The following is a 14,243-nucleotide window of genomic DNA, read 5'->3' as shown; positions in this document are numbered from 1 at the left end:
AACCATGTCTTCATCAAACTCCGATCCTCACAGAGTAGCAATTGTAGATGAACTTTCCCCTTCAACTGCTCCTGTTAGAAGTAGAAGGGGTGGTGGATTACATAGTTTAGGATCTGTATCTATTCGTGGTTCTACTTCTCAAACCAACGTTGCTACCCTTTCTTCTTCTAGAAATAGGGCTTCTTCAACTCATAGATCTTCTGCCATAAATAGGGATTCGAGTGAACCTATTCGAGAACCAACTGTTGACGAAATTATTCCTGCAGAATTTTCTTTCTCCACTGATCGTGAATCAATTAGAAATCAAGTTACTTTTATGACTTCCCATGATCGTGTCGATGTTTATATATCCTTCCCAGATTACTGTGGGTTTGATTTCTCTTGTACGAAGAGAATGCAATTGGAAATTTGACTTTCCAATTTTAGTTCCTGGTCCAAACCAAAGGATTACTTCATTCCAAGCTAGTTACTCTTTCGTTTACAGATATCCTTTTACGTTAGGTTTTAGACCACCTATTGACCCAGCCATCATAAAAATTTTCCGTTTCTTTAATGTTTGCTTAGGACAGATTGGTCCTATTGTATGGAGAGATATTGCATGTTTAATATACCTAGCTAATTCGGCCTCTTTACCCTTCACTTTTCAACACTTGCTTCATCTTTATTCCTCTAAGTTATTTCGTTCAGGGGTGTTTACTCTCGTGGCTAGGAGTAAAAGGGTTTTAGTTAGCCTTGAAGACGATAAAGACCGTGGCTAGTATCCCCATTTTGTTGCTGCTCTCATAAGTGATTTAGTGGGTAAAGAGAACATGCCTTTTCCAGAAAAATGGAACTTTGCAGGTAAGTTTTTTTTAGATATCTTTCTTCTATTTTATGAAGGAAGAAGAAACTTATGATCCCGCGGTTTTTTTTTTTTAGCAACCATGGAAGTTGTTGAAGAAATACCAGACTTTCGTGCTTGGGTAGAAAAATTACTATCGATTGCTCCTATGGAAGGAAGGTCTTGGAAATACCTTTCTCATTGGTTTGGTTGAAAAGTTAAAACTCATGGTATACTTCCCTTTAACTTTCTTCCTTTATTTCATATTTATTTGGAAATTTACTAACTTCTTCTTCTGCTAGGGTTTCCCATACGGGGTGTTAGTGCTGCGTCTATTGCTTCATCAAGACTTTCTTTGTCCATGGATCAAGAGATTATTTTGAGTTCTTCATCAAAGAGAAAAGCAGAGAGAGGTCATGTTTCTGAGACGAGAGGAGGGCTCTTTAGTGCATAAGCCTTGGGCTAGGAGACGTGTTATTTCGGATGATGAAGCCACTCCTCCTCCAAATTCAGTTCCCGTGAATGAGCCTGAAAGTGCCACTTTAGTGAGCTCTGATGAAGAGATGATTGTTGCACCTCGTGACTCTACAGAACAATTATTTTCCCATGGGTTTGATAGTGAAGACTTTGGCTTAGTTTCTGATGAAGCACCCCTTGCCTCCTTTCCAGTATTTGCTCCTATTGGTTCTCAGTTTCCCGCGCTTGTTGTTGCTGCCACTGCTCCTCCCGTGGCTATTTTTACTTCCTCAACTATCCCTATTGCTACCACTTCTCATGTTGAAGTTGATTTTTCCAGTAGCAGTAGGATGATGAAAAAAGTTACCATTGAAGTCCCCGAGGATGGTAATCTTTTGAAAAAGTCTGGCCAAGCTGATGTATGGCTGAAACCGCTGATTGGCCCAGTTGAGAAGTCTAAATTGGAAAACCACAACTCTTTGACATGGATGGATGACATTGTCCATTCATCTTTAAAGGTATAAGCCTTAGCCTTTTATTTTGCATGTGATTTCTTTATCTTTATTTGATAATCACTTCTTCCCTTTCTTATGTAGATCAACCTGATAGGCACAGAGCTGATGAAGAGAATTGTCCATACTGAGTAGTTAGTCAATGACTATCATACGGAAGCGGACAACTGGAAAGAACAATTTGAAGGCCTTCAGTTAGAAAAAGAAATTTTAGATGAGGAAAAATGTGCTTTAGAACAACAAGTGAAAGTGATGGCAGCAGAATTGGCGATTGAAAAAGCCTCTTCCAGTCAAGTGGGCAAGGATAAAGACCTCCTTGAGTCTTCATTTGTCGAGCAACTTTCTAAAGCTACTGAGAAAATTAGGGGTCTGAAAGAACTGCTTAATCAGAAGGAAGTCTATGCCGGGGAGCTTGTTGAAACACTCACTCATGCTCAAGAAGACCTCTGTGCATCTTCTAACAAGGTCCATTTCTTAGAGAGATCACTCGCCCCTTTACAAACTTCTTATGATGCTGCTTTGACTGAAAAAGCTGAGCTGGAGGCCGAAATTGAGCAATGGGAGAGGGATTATGAGACCCTTGAGGATAAATCAACTCTTGATGTAAGCTGGGCTTTCTTGAACACGCGCCTCGAGACTTTGATGGAGGCTAAATCAAGAAGGTTTTGACTTGACTTCTGAGATTGGAAAAACTAAGGAAACCATTGAAAAAACTCAGCAGAGTCAAAAATTTTCCTCACCTGAGGTCGGCTTTCCCGAGGGTGATGAACTTACTCCTGGTGAAGTTAGTGTTCAAATCTCTCCTGCTCAAGTCGAACCTTCTGTTGCTGCTGATGATGCCATCTTGACTTCTCCCACTACTGATAGTACTACTTTAGAATCTTCCCCATAGTGAACTTGTGTTTGGAAAATTTATTGTGTTTTTTATTTATTTATTTGTAGAATGGTTGGCAAGTTTTACCCCTGATCCATTTTGGGGTTTAATATCAAATACTTTGGTTTGAACTAAGTTTATACTTAGTTTTAACCGAGTTTATATAATATTTCATTTTGAGTTTCTTTTCTACTCTATTATTATGTATTTAAAAATGCTTCAATACTCCGTGACTTTTTGAACAGGCACGAATTATAAAAGAGGGCCCTTTTATAAACGACACTTAATGAAGAAGATGTCTCAACTTCATAATGGTGTAAACATATGAAAGAAGAAATATGAACACACATGTTTCTTTGAATAACTTTGAGGAAGTTTTGTATCATTCGAACTTTCAAATTGTATAATACTTTACATGTATTCAAGTATCATCTATAACTCTTTCGTAACTATTTTCTCTACAACAGATTTTATAAAATTCAAGAGTATATCTTTCAACCCATGACTAAATATTGCCTTTAACCTAAACACTCGTAAGATTTTTAAATTTACATCCACGAGTGAATTCTTCATAGGTTTTTGAATCAGGCTTGCATTTTTGTCTCTTGACTTTGCTCTTAACTTTCGATTTGTTGGGTAGACCATAGGTTTGACTTGAATTCTGACTTTTCCAGTCTTCTTTGCCTTTCTTATATATATATATATATATATATATATATATATATATATATATATATATATATATATATATAGTCTCCCAAGTATTTGAGCTTTGAAGTATGAAATCTCGAGCACTTGATTATTCTTTCCATGTGGTCCATTTCCTGAAAAGGAAAAATATAAGGGACTCAGAGGTATATATAATTTAGATGATGGCTGCTTAACCCTTTATATTTCCATCAGAAAGGTTGCAACCCTAGACCGGGAATAATGTTGCTTCCGCGTGTCCTTCAGGTCTAATATCATCATTTGGTGTGGGCTAGCTTTTTGCCTATCATCTAAAATTGTTAGTATAATTTTAACTGTACAAAACAAAAATCGTAATTGAACGATACCTGACTGGGTATTTCTTTTGCTCAGAAATAGTATTTCTTTAAGTGAACAACATTCCAACTCGAGGGTAAAACCTTGCCATCCATGGTTTCTAACTCGTAGGCACCTTTTCCAGTGATACCTCGAACTTTATAGGGTCCTTCCCAATTTGGATTTAACTTTCCTGCTCCGGTTGTTTTCGTTGATTGGAAAACCTTTTTAAGAATGAAGTCCCCAATTTTGAAGTATCTGAGGTGAGCCTTTCTGTTTTAGTATCGTTCTATGATTTGCTTTTGTGCTGCCATCCATATTAAAGTTGCTTTTCTTCTTTGTTCGAGTAAGTCCAAGTTTGTTCTTAATTCCTCATCGTTCAACTCTTCCGTTTCCAATGCAAATCTCGTGCTTGGTTCTCCTATTTCAACCGGGATTAAAGCTTCTGAACCATACATAAGCAAAAATGGAGTTTCTCCCGTGGCTATTTTTTCTGTGGTTCTATAAGCCCATAACACTTCTGGTAATTCTTCAAGCTAATTCCCTTTCGATTTTTCTAGTCTCTTCTTCAAATTATTGATGATAATCTTATTCGTCGACTCATCTTGTCCATTTGTCACGGGATGGTAAGGTGAAGAGGTTATTCGTTTGATTTGCTAACTTTGAAAGAACTCTGTGATTTTCGAGTCTATAAATTGTGGGCCATTATCACATACGATTTCTTTTGGGACTCCAAACTGGCATATAATGTTTCTCCAAATGAAGTCTTTCACCTCTTTCTCTCGTACCTGTTTGAAAGCTCCTGCCTCTACCCATTTTGAAAAGTAATTTATTAACACTAATAAGTACCGTACCTTTCCCTTAGCGTGCGGTAAAGGCCCTACTATATCCATTCCCCATTTCATAAATGGCCATGGGAAAATAACTACATGCAATAACTCTGCAGGTCGATGCATATTGTTGGCATATCGTTGACACTTATCACATTTGGCTACAAAATTTTCTGTATCTTCTTCCATCTTAAGCCAGTAGTATCCTGCCCTGATTAGTGTTTTAACTAAAGATCTTCCACCTGCGTGATTTCCTCATTGCCCTTCATGTACTTCCCTCATCACGTACTCCGTTTGATTAGGTCCAAGGCACCTTGCTAACGGAGCGCCAAATATTTTTCGATATAAATTATCTCGAATTAGGCAGTAACGAGCAGCTTTTCGTCGAAGCACTTGAGATTCTTTCTTGCTTTCAGGTACGATCCCGTACTGCAAAAAATTAACAATCTTGTTTCTCTAATCCCAGGTTAAATTATTAAAGCTTACCTCATGTTTATCCTGGTCAAGTGTTGAATGAAATAAATGGATTACAATGGAATTTTCCTCACTCGTTACTTCTGCAACTGAAGCAAGGTTAGCCAACGCGTCTGCTTCTACGTTTTCTTCCTTGGGTATTTGCACGATCTTCCATGATTGGAATTGCCTGACCAGTTCTCATGCCTTTTCCAAGTATTGTTGCATTCGTGGATCTCTAGCAGTGTAAGTCCCCTGCATCTGATTGACTACCAGTTGAGGGTCACTTTTAATCATGATTTGCTCTATGGAGAGTTCTCGTGCTAGTTCCAAACCTGCAATTATATCTTCATACTCTGCTTCATTGTTAGTAATAGGGTATCATTTAATTGCTTGTCTTATACTTTCACCTGAGGGTGGGATTAAGACAATATCTAAACCGGCTTCTTTGACGTTTGAAGAGCCATCAATAAATAAAGTCCACGTACCTGGATTAGCTCCAGTAAAAATTTGTAATTCCTTTTCTACTTCGGGAATTATTTTTGTATTAAAATCTGCGACGAAATCTACTAGAACTTGAGATTTTACTGTTGTTCTAGGTTGATAAATAATGCCATATTCACTTAGTTCTATTGCCCATTTGGCTAGTCTGCTTGACAATTCTTGTTTATGCAAAATACTCCTTAATAGATATGCAGTTACTACGGAGATAGGATGACATTGAAAATATGGTCTCAATTTCCTAGCCGCCATGACTAATGCTAAAGCTAGTTTCTCTAGATGAGGATATCTAGTTTCAGTATCTAATAAAGATTTACTAACATAATAAATAGGAGATTGTTTACCTTTGTCCTCCCTTACTAAAACTGCACTTACAGCTACTTTTGCAACTGCAAGATATACAAATAGTCTTTCTTCATCCCTTGGTTTAGACAGTAGGGGAGGATTTGTTAAGTATGCCTTCAAATCTTTAAGGGCTTGTCGGCATTCCTCAGTCCATTCAAACTGATTTTGCTTCTTCAAAACTGAAAAGAATTTAAAGCTTTTCTCTGAAGATCTTGAAAATGAATCTTCCCAGAGCTGCAATCCTACCTGTCAATCTTTGTACTTCTCTTTTGCTTGTGAGTATATCATGTATTTCTTCAATAGCTTTAATCTGTGCAAGATTTACTTCAATTCCTCTATTAGATACGAGAAAGCCTAGAAACTTACCTGAAGCTACGCCAAAAGCGCACTATTCTGGGTTCAGTTTCATATTATATCTACAGAGGATATCGAAGGTAGTTGAAAGATGTTGAAAGTGACCTTCCGCTTGTGTAGATTTGACCAACATATCATCAATGTACACTTCCATCGTCTTCCCTAGGTGTTCTTGGAACATCTTGGTCACCAACCTCTGATACGTGGCTTCAGCATTTTTCAAGCCAAAAGGCATGACTTTGTAACAATATGCCCCCTATTTGTAATAAATGAAGTTTTTTCTTCGTCTAAGGGGTCCATTTTTATTTGATTATAACCAGAATACGCATCTAGAAAGCTTAATAATTCGTGGCATGCGGTAGCATCAATCAATTGATCTATATGCGATAAAGGGAATGAATCATTCGAGCATGCTTTATTTAAGTCAGTGTAATCCACACAAACTCTCCATTTACCGTTCTTTTTCGGAACAACCACAGTATTAGCTAGCCAATTTGGATATTTTACCTCGCGTATTGAATCGATCTTTAAGAGCTTTTGTACCTCTTCATCGATCACTTGATTTTTGAATGATCCTTGCTTCCTCTTCTTTTGTTTGACAGTTATGAATGATGGATCTTCATTTAATTTATGAGTCATCACCTCCGGAGGTATACCTATCATATCTGAATGGGTCCATGCAAAACAATCGGCGTTAGCTTTTAAATATTCAATTAACTTACCTCTCCAATATGGATTTATCCTTGCTCCGATATGAATTCTTCGATCTGGCCATTGTTCGAATAGTGGAACAACTTTAAGCTCCTCAATCGTTGTTTTAATGTTTTCGTTCTCCTCTGGCTATTGAATTACATCTGGTCTGGAATCCACGTCTATTTGTTTTGATACAATTTTTGTTGAAATTTGATTTACCGCATATTTCTCACTTGCACCCATATCTTTTTGATTTACACTCGTATCTTTTTGACTTGGATGTATCACCGAATTGATGCTCCTTGAAGTTTGTTGATCTCCTCGAATCTATTGAATTCTCCATTTTGAAGGGAATTTGATAACCTGATGTAATGTGGATGACACACCATCCATATCATGAATCCACAGCCTCCCAAGAATCATATTATAGGCCATATCCGTGTTTATCACTTGAAATTTTGTTTCTTTGATGACCCCATCTGCATATGTGCTTAGTTCAATCTCGCCCTTTGTAATAACGATTGAGTTATCAAACCCAAATAAGGAACGTGCTTTTAGAACTACACGATCGCCCATCAGCATTTGGTTCACCACTCATAATAAAATGATATTCACAGAGCTACCTGGGTCAATCAAAACTCGTTTTACATTAGTATCATGTATAAGTAAAGATAATACCGGTGCATCATTGTGAGGAATCATTAACCCATCGACATCTGCATCATCAAAGGTTATGTTTCCATCTTCCAGAGTTTGGCGAGTTTGCTTCCCGTGAGTTATTGTGAACTTTGTTGTTTTTCTCGTGGATGTATAGGTTACGCCGTTGACTTCTTCCCCGCCATTTATCACATTTACTGTTCTCTTTGGAGACGGAGGTTTTGGGGGCTCTTACCTATTTTTCATGTAAGCTTGTTTGCCTTTCTCGCAGAACAATTCCATCAGATAGCCCTATTTTAATAAATGTTCCACCTTACCTTGTAATAATCGGTAGTCTGATGTTCTATGGTCGTGATCATTATGGAACTCACACCAAAAGTCTGGGTTTCTTCTATTTGGATTTGATCTCATCTCTTTAGGCCATTGTACCTTATCTCCCATACTTCTTAAAATAGCGACCAACTCGGAGGTACTCACGTTAAAATTGTAGTCCACAATCCTTGCTTTTGCATTAGCATCTCTGTTACGTTCACCTTAATTTTTTCTGAATCTCGACGATGACAAACCTGAATCTCTATTTGCGAACCTGTGATCAGCCCGCACATCTTCAAATTTGGAACAAGCTTCTCACCCCGAAGGTCCCATATAAGGCTCGTACATACTCTTACCGGACCTCTTCTCAGATTCTGACTGCCTCGAACCAGTTTTTTCTTCAACCCTTGACTGAGCTACAGTATCTTCTTCAATCCGTAACTTGATACTGTACCTATTATAGACATCATTCCATGTCGTTGCAGGGAATTCTCGTAGGCTCTCTTTAAGCCTCCTCGTAGCTTCTGAACTTTTCTTGTTTAAATTGCTTGCAAATGCCATGGCTGCCCAATTGTCAGGTACTCTAGGAAGCAACATTCTTTCACGTTGGAATCTATCTACGAATTCTCAAAGTAATTCTGTATCTCCTTACTTTACTTTGAATATATCCTCCATTATCTTTCTAACTTTTTGTGCACCCGGGTATGCTTTTATAAATAGATCTGCAAGCTCAGCAAAAGAATCAATAGAATTTTTAGGTAAAAGAGAGTACCATGTTAACGCTCCTTTAGTAAGTGTTTCCCCAAATGTTTTGACCAGCACAGATTCAATCTCCTGCTTGGTTAAATCATTGCCTTTTACTCCCATGGTGAATGCAGTAATGTGGTCACGTGGATCGGTCGTTCCATCATATTTCGGGATGTCAGGCATTTTGAACTTTTGGGGAATTGGTAATGGAGTTGCGCTTGGTTTTCATGGTTGTTGTGAATATTTGTCAAAATCAACTCCTTTGATCACAGGTGGTACGCCGGGTATTTGCTCAATACGGTCATTTTGTTCTTTCACCTGTTTCTGCAAGGTTAGTATTAAAGTTTGTAAATCAGAATTATTAGGCGTACCTGGTCTTCCATCACGTGACTCGTTGGAAGTTCCTCCACTTCCAGAATTAGCCAACCCTGATCGTGGAATTTCCACAGTTGCGGTATTGTTTGGTGGATGTGTGGGTGGTACAGTTGGTAATCCCCTCACGAAAGCCTGGAGAGCATCATTCACGTACTCAGCAATTAACTGCTTCACAGCATCCTGCTCGACAGTTTGTTCATTTCCATATTGTTCATTGTTATGAGTAGTGGATCTTTCTGGTGATGCTTCTCTTGAATTGCGTGGGCTTCCTTGAGGTGACAGAACTGGGGTTCCTTCCACCTACTGGTTGTTGTCATTGACATTCGACATGATTCAGTTGAGAGAGAGGGTGATTTGGAAAGTAAGAGAAGATTATTAGATTTTCGGTAACGGAACCAATTTGTTTAATCAAAGAATTAGATTCTCGGTCAAAGCCTATTTTTAGAAGTACTCGGGTTACTGATAATCAAGAAATTCAATATTCTCTCAAAAATAAGAAAGGAAATCAGAATCAGAAATGACAAAGTAATCAATAGAAAGTACAAGAAAGTAATTATATTCTAATGTTCATCAGAACGTGTCCTTACAAGTGAAATTCCCTTCCCTTATATAGGAATTACAAATATAACATTTCTTCCCTTTTATGACCGAATCATTATGAGCATTAATGACATTAATAAAATATTATAATTGGCAACCGTAACTGTTTATGAAGATTCTGTAATGGTTCTGATTCTTTTTCCACATTAATTAGAGGTTCATGAATCTTCCCTCTTTACTGTCTTGATTTATCCTGTCTGTGTCTCTTCACTGAGTAATTTAAGCTCGAGCAACCGTACACTTTCGAATCGCGAGTGATTTGTTCGTACCTGTTGTAAATTGTGAATCTTTTAATGCGACACTTTAGTTGTCATCTTCTTAGTGATTCACGTATCTTGTCATGTCATCCTTATATAATTTCACGTGTAACATTTATTTTTTACCAATACAGTAAAGGCAAATATTTCCATTTTAACTGCAGAAAATTCTTTTTAACGATAACACATTGAAAAAAGTGTTCTTTCAACAATTAAAAAAAATAATATTGTTAGACATCTTAATAACAATATTTTTATATAACAGTCATTCACTATAAAAGCCAAGTTTTTCCAAAACCGATTTTTTAAGTTATATTTTACCTCTCTATAACAGCTTTTTACCTATAACAGCAACAACCATATTTATAACAGAACACTCTTTGTAAAATTACTCTTCTATAAAAGTCATATAGAATATTTAAGATTACTAATAATAATTCTAAATATACACACACAATCTTTTCCATTGAACAAAGTTTCTATCTTGCATAAGACATAAGATTTGAAGATTTGCACATGACATATTTTCCATTGGATATCTTTTTGCTAAAAATTTGGACGCGAATCTTCACAAATTCAAGCGTTATATCGGTAGTAAGAGAATGGAATCTACGAAATAACTATAATTACAAAATTCCTCCATCAATCCTGAAAGATATTATTTTTCTAGTAGCTTTAAAATGTGTGCGTTAGAGTTCAAATCTTTGAACGTTTAGTTATGAATTTATTAATAATGTATTAGCTTTTTTCAATATTTACCTAGTGAAATATGCATATCTTTTGAGATTTTGAATTTGAATAATTTTTTATCTTTTATATGTAACATTACAAAATAAAAAATAATAATTTTTTGGATAAGTTTTATCTATAACAACCAAAAAATATTTAAACGTCAAATGTTGTTATAGGTTTATAACAGTCATTCACTATAAAAGCTAAAAAATATCGGAACAAACAAGGCTGCTTTAGAGAGGTTTGACTGTAATCATTTTATTGGGCATATTTATAACTATGGGGTTACAAGAAATAGCCTGATTTACAACTGGTAATAGAAAAATAGCCACAGTTTCAAAAGTAATCGATATTTAGAGCAAAATATCCTTTATAATCTAAAAACAATTGAGGATAATATGCTGGAGTTCGAATTTTTTTACATACGAGATTTCAGTATAATGTGTTGGAGTTCCAACATAATATGCTGGAAGTTTATATGCAGGAGCTCTATAATCAAGCATATTATACTGGAACTTAACGTGTCTTAGGTAGGGTATTTTTGTCCAAATTTTATCTCTGCATAAAATAACGGTTATTTTTAATGACTTTACAAACACTGACTATTTTTTTTATTACCAGTCTAAAAATTGGCCAGCCCACACTATTTTCACAACGTTGGCCCTTTCAACTTCTATGTTGGGGCTTAGTTCAAAATTTCTAATTCTATCTATATTAGTTTTTGAATCAACATTGCAACATGCAAAATGTCGTAAAAAAGCATGTTACAACAGATTGAAATGCAAGATATTGAATAATTAAGGGCATGTTTGAAGGCCACCACGTAATTAGAATTGATGTAATTACTAGTGTAGTAATTACACAACCTAGTAATTATACAGTATTGTAATTACGACGACCTATTTGTTTGTCATAATATATTTATAGTACAATTACAAGTGTACTTTTTGGTTACACAAGTGTAATTACACAATTAGATTAAATTTTGAATATAAATTAATTACCAAAACTTAAAAGTTAAAATTTAATAAATATATGCCTTTATAAATAATATTAAATTTGATATTTAAGATACATATGTTTCTTGAGAATATATTAATAACTAATCATATATTTTTCATATTAATAATATTTTACTTTAATTAGTTATATAAACTAAAAGTACATATTTTGTAAGAACATCGTCGATTGCATGCTTGATAAAAAGATTAATATTTATAAATATAATGTCATAACTGTAGACAATAAATTTGCGTCAAGAAAAATAAAATCAAGACCAAAACATATTGCAACAATCGTAGTATTTTATTTCAAATATTTGAGTGTACAATCTCTATGAATCCTCTGATTCTTCTTTCCAATAGTAAATAAATTCAAGGGCCTTTGAGCTTGATCTTGAATTTATATTTGTTTCCACGAACGATGATTTTGAATTCAACTAGCACGAACTTTGATTTGAACTCGTACTCCTTGAATCTTGACTTGTTCTTCGTTCTTGAACTTGATTTCTTGAGCTTGAAGTTCTTCGTTCTTGAGCTTGAACTTGATTTCTTGAACTTGAACTTGATTGCTTGAAGCTTGAAACTTGTAGAGATATTTGCGGCGTTTGATCCACGAGTTCTTTCTTGCTTCTTGTTATAACTTCTGGTGTCTTTTATGTATTATGAAGACCCCTATTTATAGTTGTGGAAGGGAAGAGTTATGATAAGAACAAACTCTTTCCGACCAATCAAATTGAAATGTGACATGGTCGCATTTGATTGGTCAGAACATGTCACTTGCACACGTGGCGCGGTTTTATTGGCCTTCTAATGTGACTTGACATGCCTTGTCATTTTGACACGTGTCATGATCCTATTGGCCCTTCCATTTGACTTGGCGCGCCACATCATTTGACACGAGGCACAAAACTGGGCCTCTAGGAAGATGACATCTTGGGTCTAATGAAGTGAGCTCATCACTTTAGCCCAATTAAATGAGCTAGCCCAATGGATTAAGACTTATTTATTTAATCCATTTATATTGGACTTATACAATTAATCCAATTATATTAGCCCAATAAATTTATTTGAACTAATATATCTTGAATTTAAAATATAATCCAAATTATTTTAGAAATTTAATTCCAATAAAATTTATATACCTACAAAATGCCCCATATTTCAAGGGTCGTCGAGATATAAATTTTAAAGACTAGACTTGAAGAACGATTTTATTTGGATGTACTTCCTCCACGTGGTAGCTTGAGAGACTAATTCTCTTTGATTTGAATGTTCTCAAAGCATGTGGCAATTTATTAATTATTGCCCATGAAGTAACTCATGAATAGATATAAATCGGATGGCTCCTTTGATATTAACGTCAATATCAGTTTCTTGCATTTAAGTTCCTTCACAAGTAGGATAAGGTATTGAACATTAAAGTTCAATTGTTTGGTCAATTGTAGAATCATTACATCTTGTCTCCCTTGTTAAGAACAAATTCCCTGTTAATTTGACACGTAAAGGGATCAAAAGAATCTTATTCTTTTTACTCGGAAAAGGAAAAGTTTATGCCGCCTCTATCCTTAACGAGTCCAAATCCCTTTCGAAGACTAATTGTCGCGATTCCCACATCGTGATAAACTGTTTTGGACAGCCAACATCTGCTTCTATATATAGCACCTTGCTCATTAATTATATACACTAAGACGCATCGTCTCAAGCCTTTTCACGTCTGTTTCTTTTTACAGATAATGTTTTTTCTTTTTCTGTGTCTTGTTCGTCCAAGATTCACGCACGAAGAAGGCAGTCTTAGGGTGAAAGAGATGTGTACTCATTCCGGGTGTAAGGGATGGGTACTCATTCCGGGTGTAAGGGATGAGTACTCATCCTTGCCTCCATATTGGAGAGATTACTCTCAATGTGGCTTGACTACCGGAGAGATTACTCTCAAAATGATCCGACTATCGGAGAGATTACTCTCAAAGTGATCCGACTACCGGAGAGATTACTCTCAAAACGATCTGACTATCGGAGAGATTACTCTCAATATGGCTCGACTATCGGAGAGATTACTCTCAAAATGATCCGATTATCGGAGAGATTACTATCAAAATGACCCGACTATCGGAGAGATTACTCTCAAAATAACCCGACTATCGGAGAGATTACTTTCAATGTGGCTCGAATATCGGAGAGATTACTCTCAATGTGACCTGACTATCAGAGAGATTACTCTCAAAATAACCCGACTATCGGAGAGATTTCTCTCAGAGATTTACATGTCCACCTTAAGATTGGAAAATATAGTTTCCTTTTGAGGACAAACCCACGAAGAGGCCAACTTAAGGTGCAAAGGGACTTATATGTCTACCTTAAGATTGAAAAGTTATAGTTTCCTTTTACGGGAAAAAAAAAACCCACAAAGAGGCCAACTTAAAATACAAAGGGACTTATATGTCTACCTTAAGATTGGAAAGTTATAGTTTCCTTTTAAGGACAAACCCACGAAGAGACCAACTTAAGGTGCAAATGGACTTATATGTCCACCTTAAGATTGGAAAGTTATAAAGCTTCAACTCGAAGACTTCGTGGACTTGACGACATTGACTTGAATATTTGAAAACTTTGAAGATTTGACGGACTTTGCAGACTACAACTTGAAGAGTGGCAAACGTGAAGGCTTCAACTTGAAGATCGACGGACTTAAAGATTTCAACTT

Source organism: Nicotiana tabacum, chromosome 19 (genome assembly GCF_000715075.1).
Source record: "Nicotiana tabacum cultivar K326 chromosome 19, ASM71507v2, whole genome shotgun sequence".
Taxonomy (NCBI): domain Eukaryota; kingdom Viridiplantae; phylum Streptophyta; class Magnoliopsida; order Solanales; family Solanaceae; genus Nicotiana; species Nicotiana tabacum.
The sequence above is the reverse complement of the archived record's forward strand: the minus strand, read 5'-3'. Positions refer to the sequence as shown.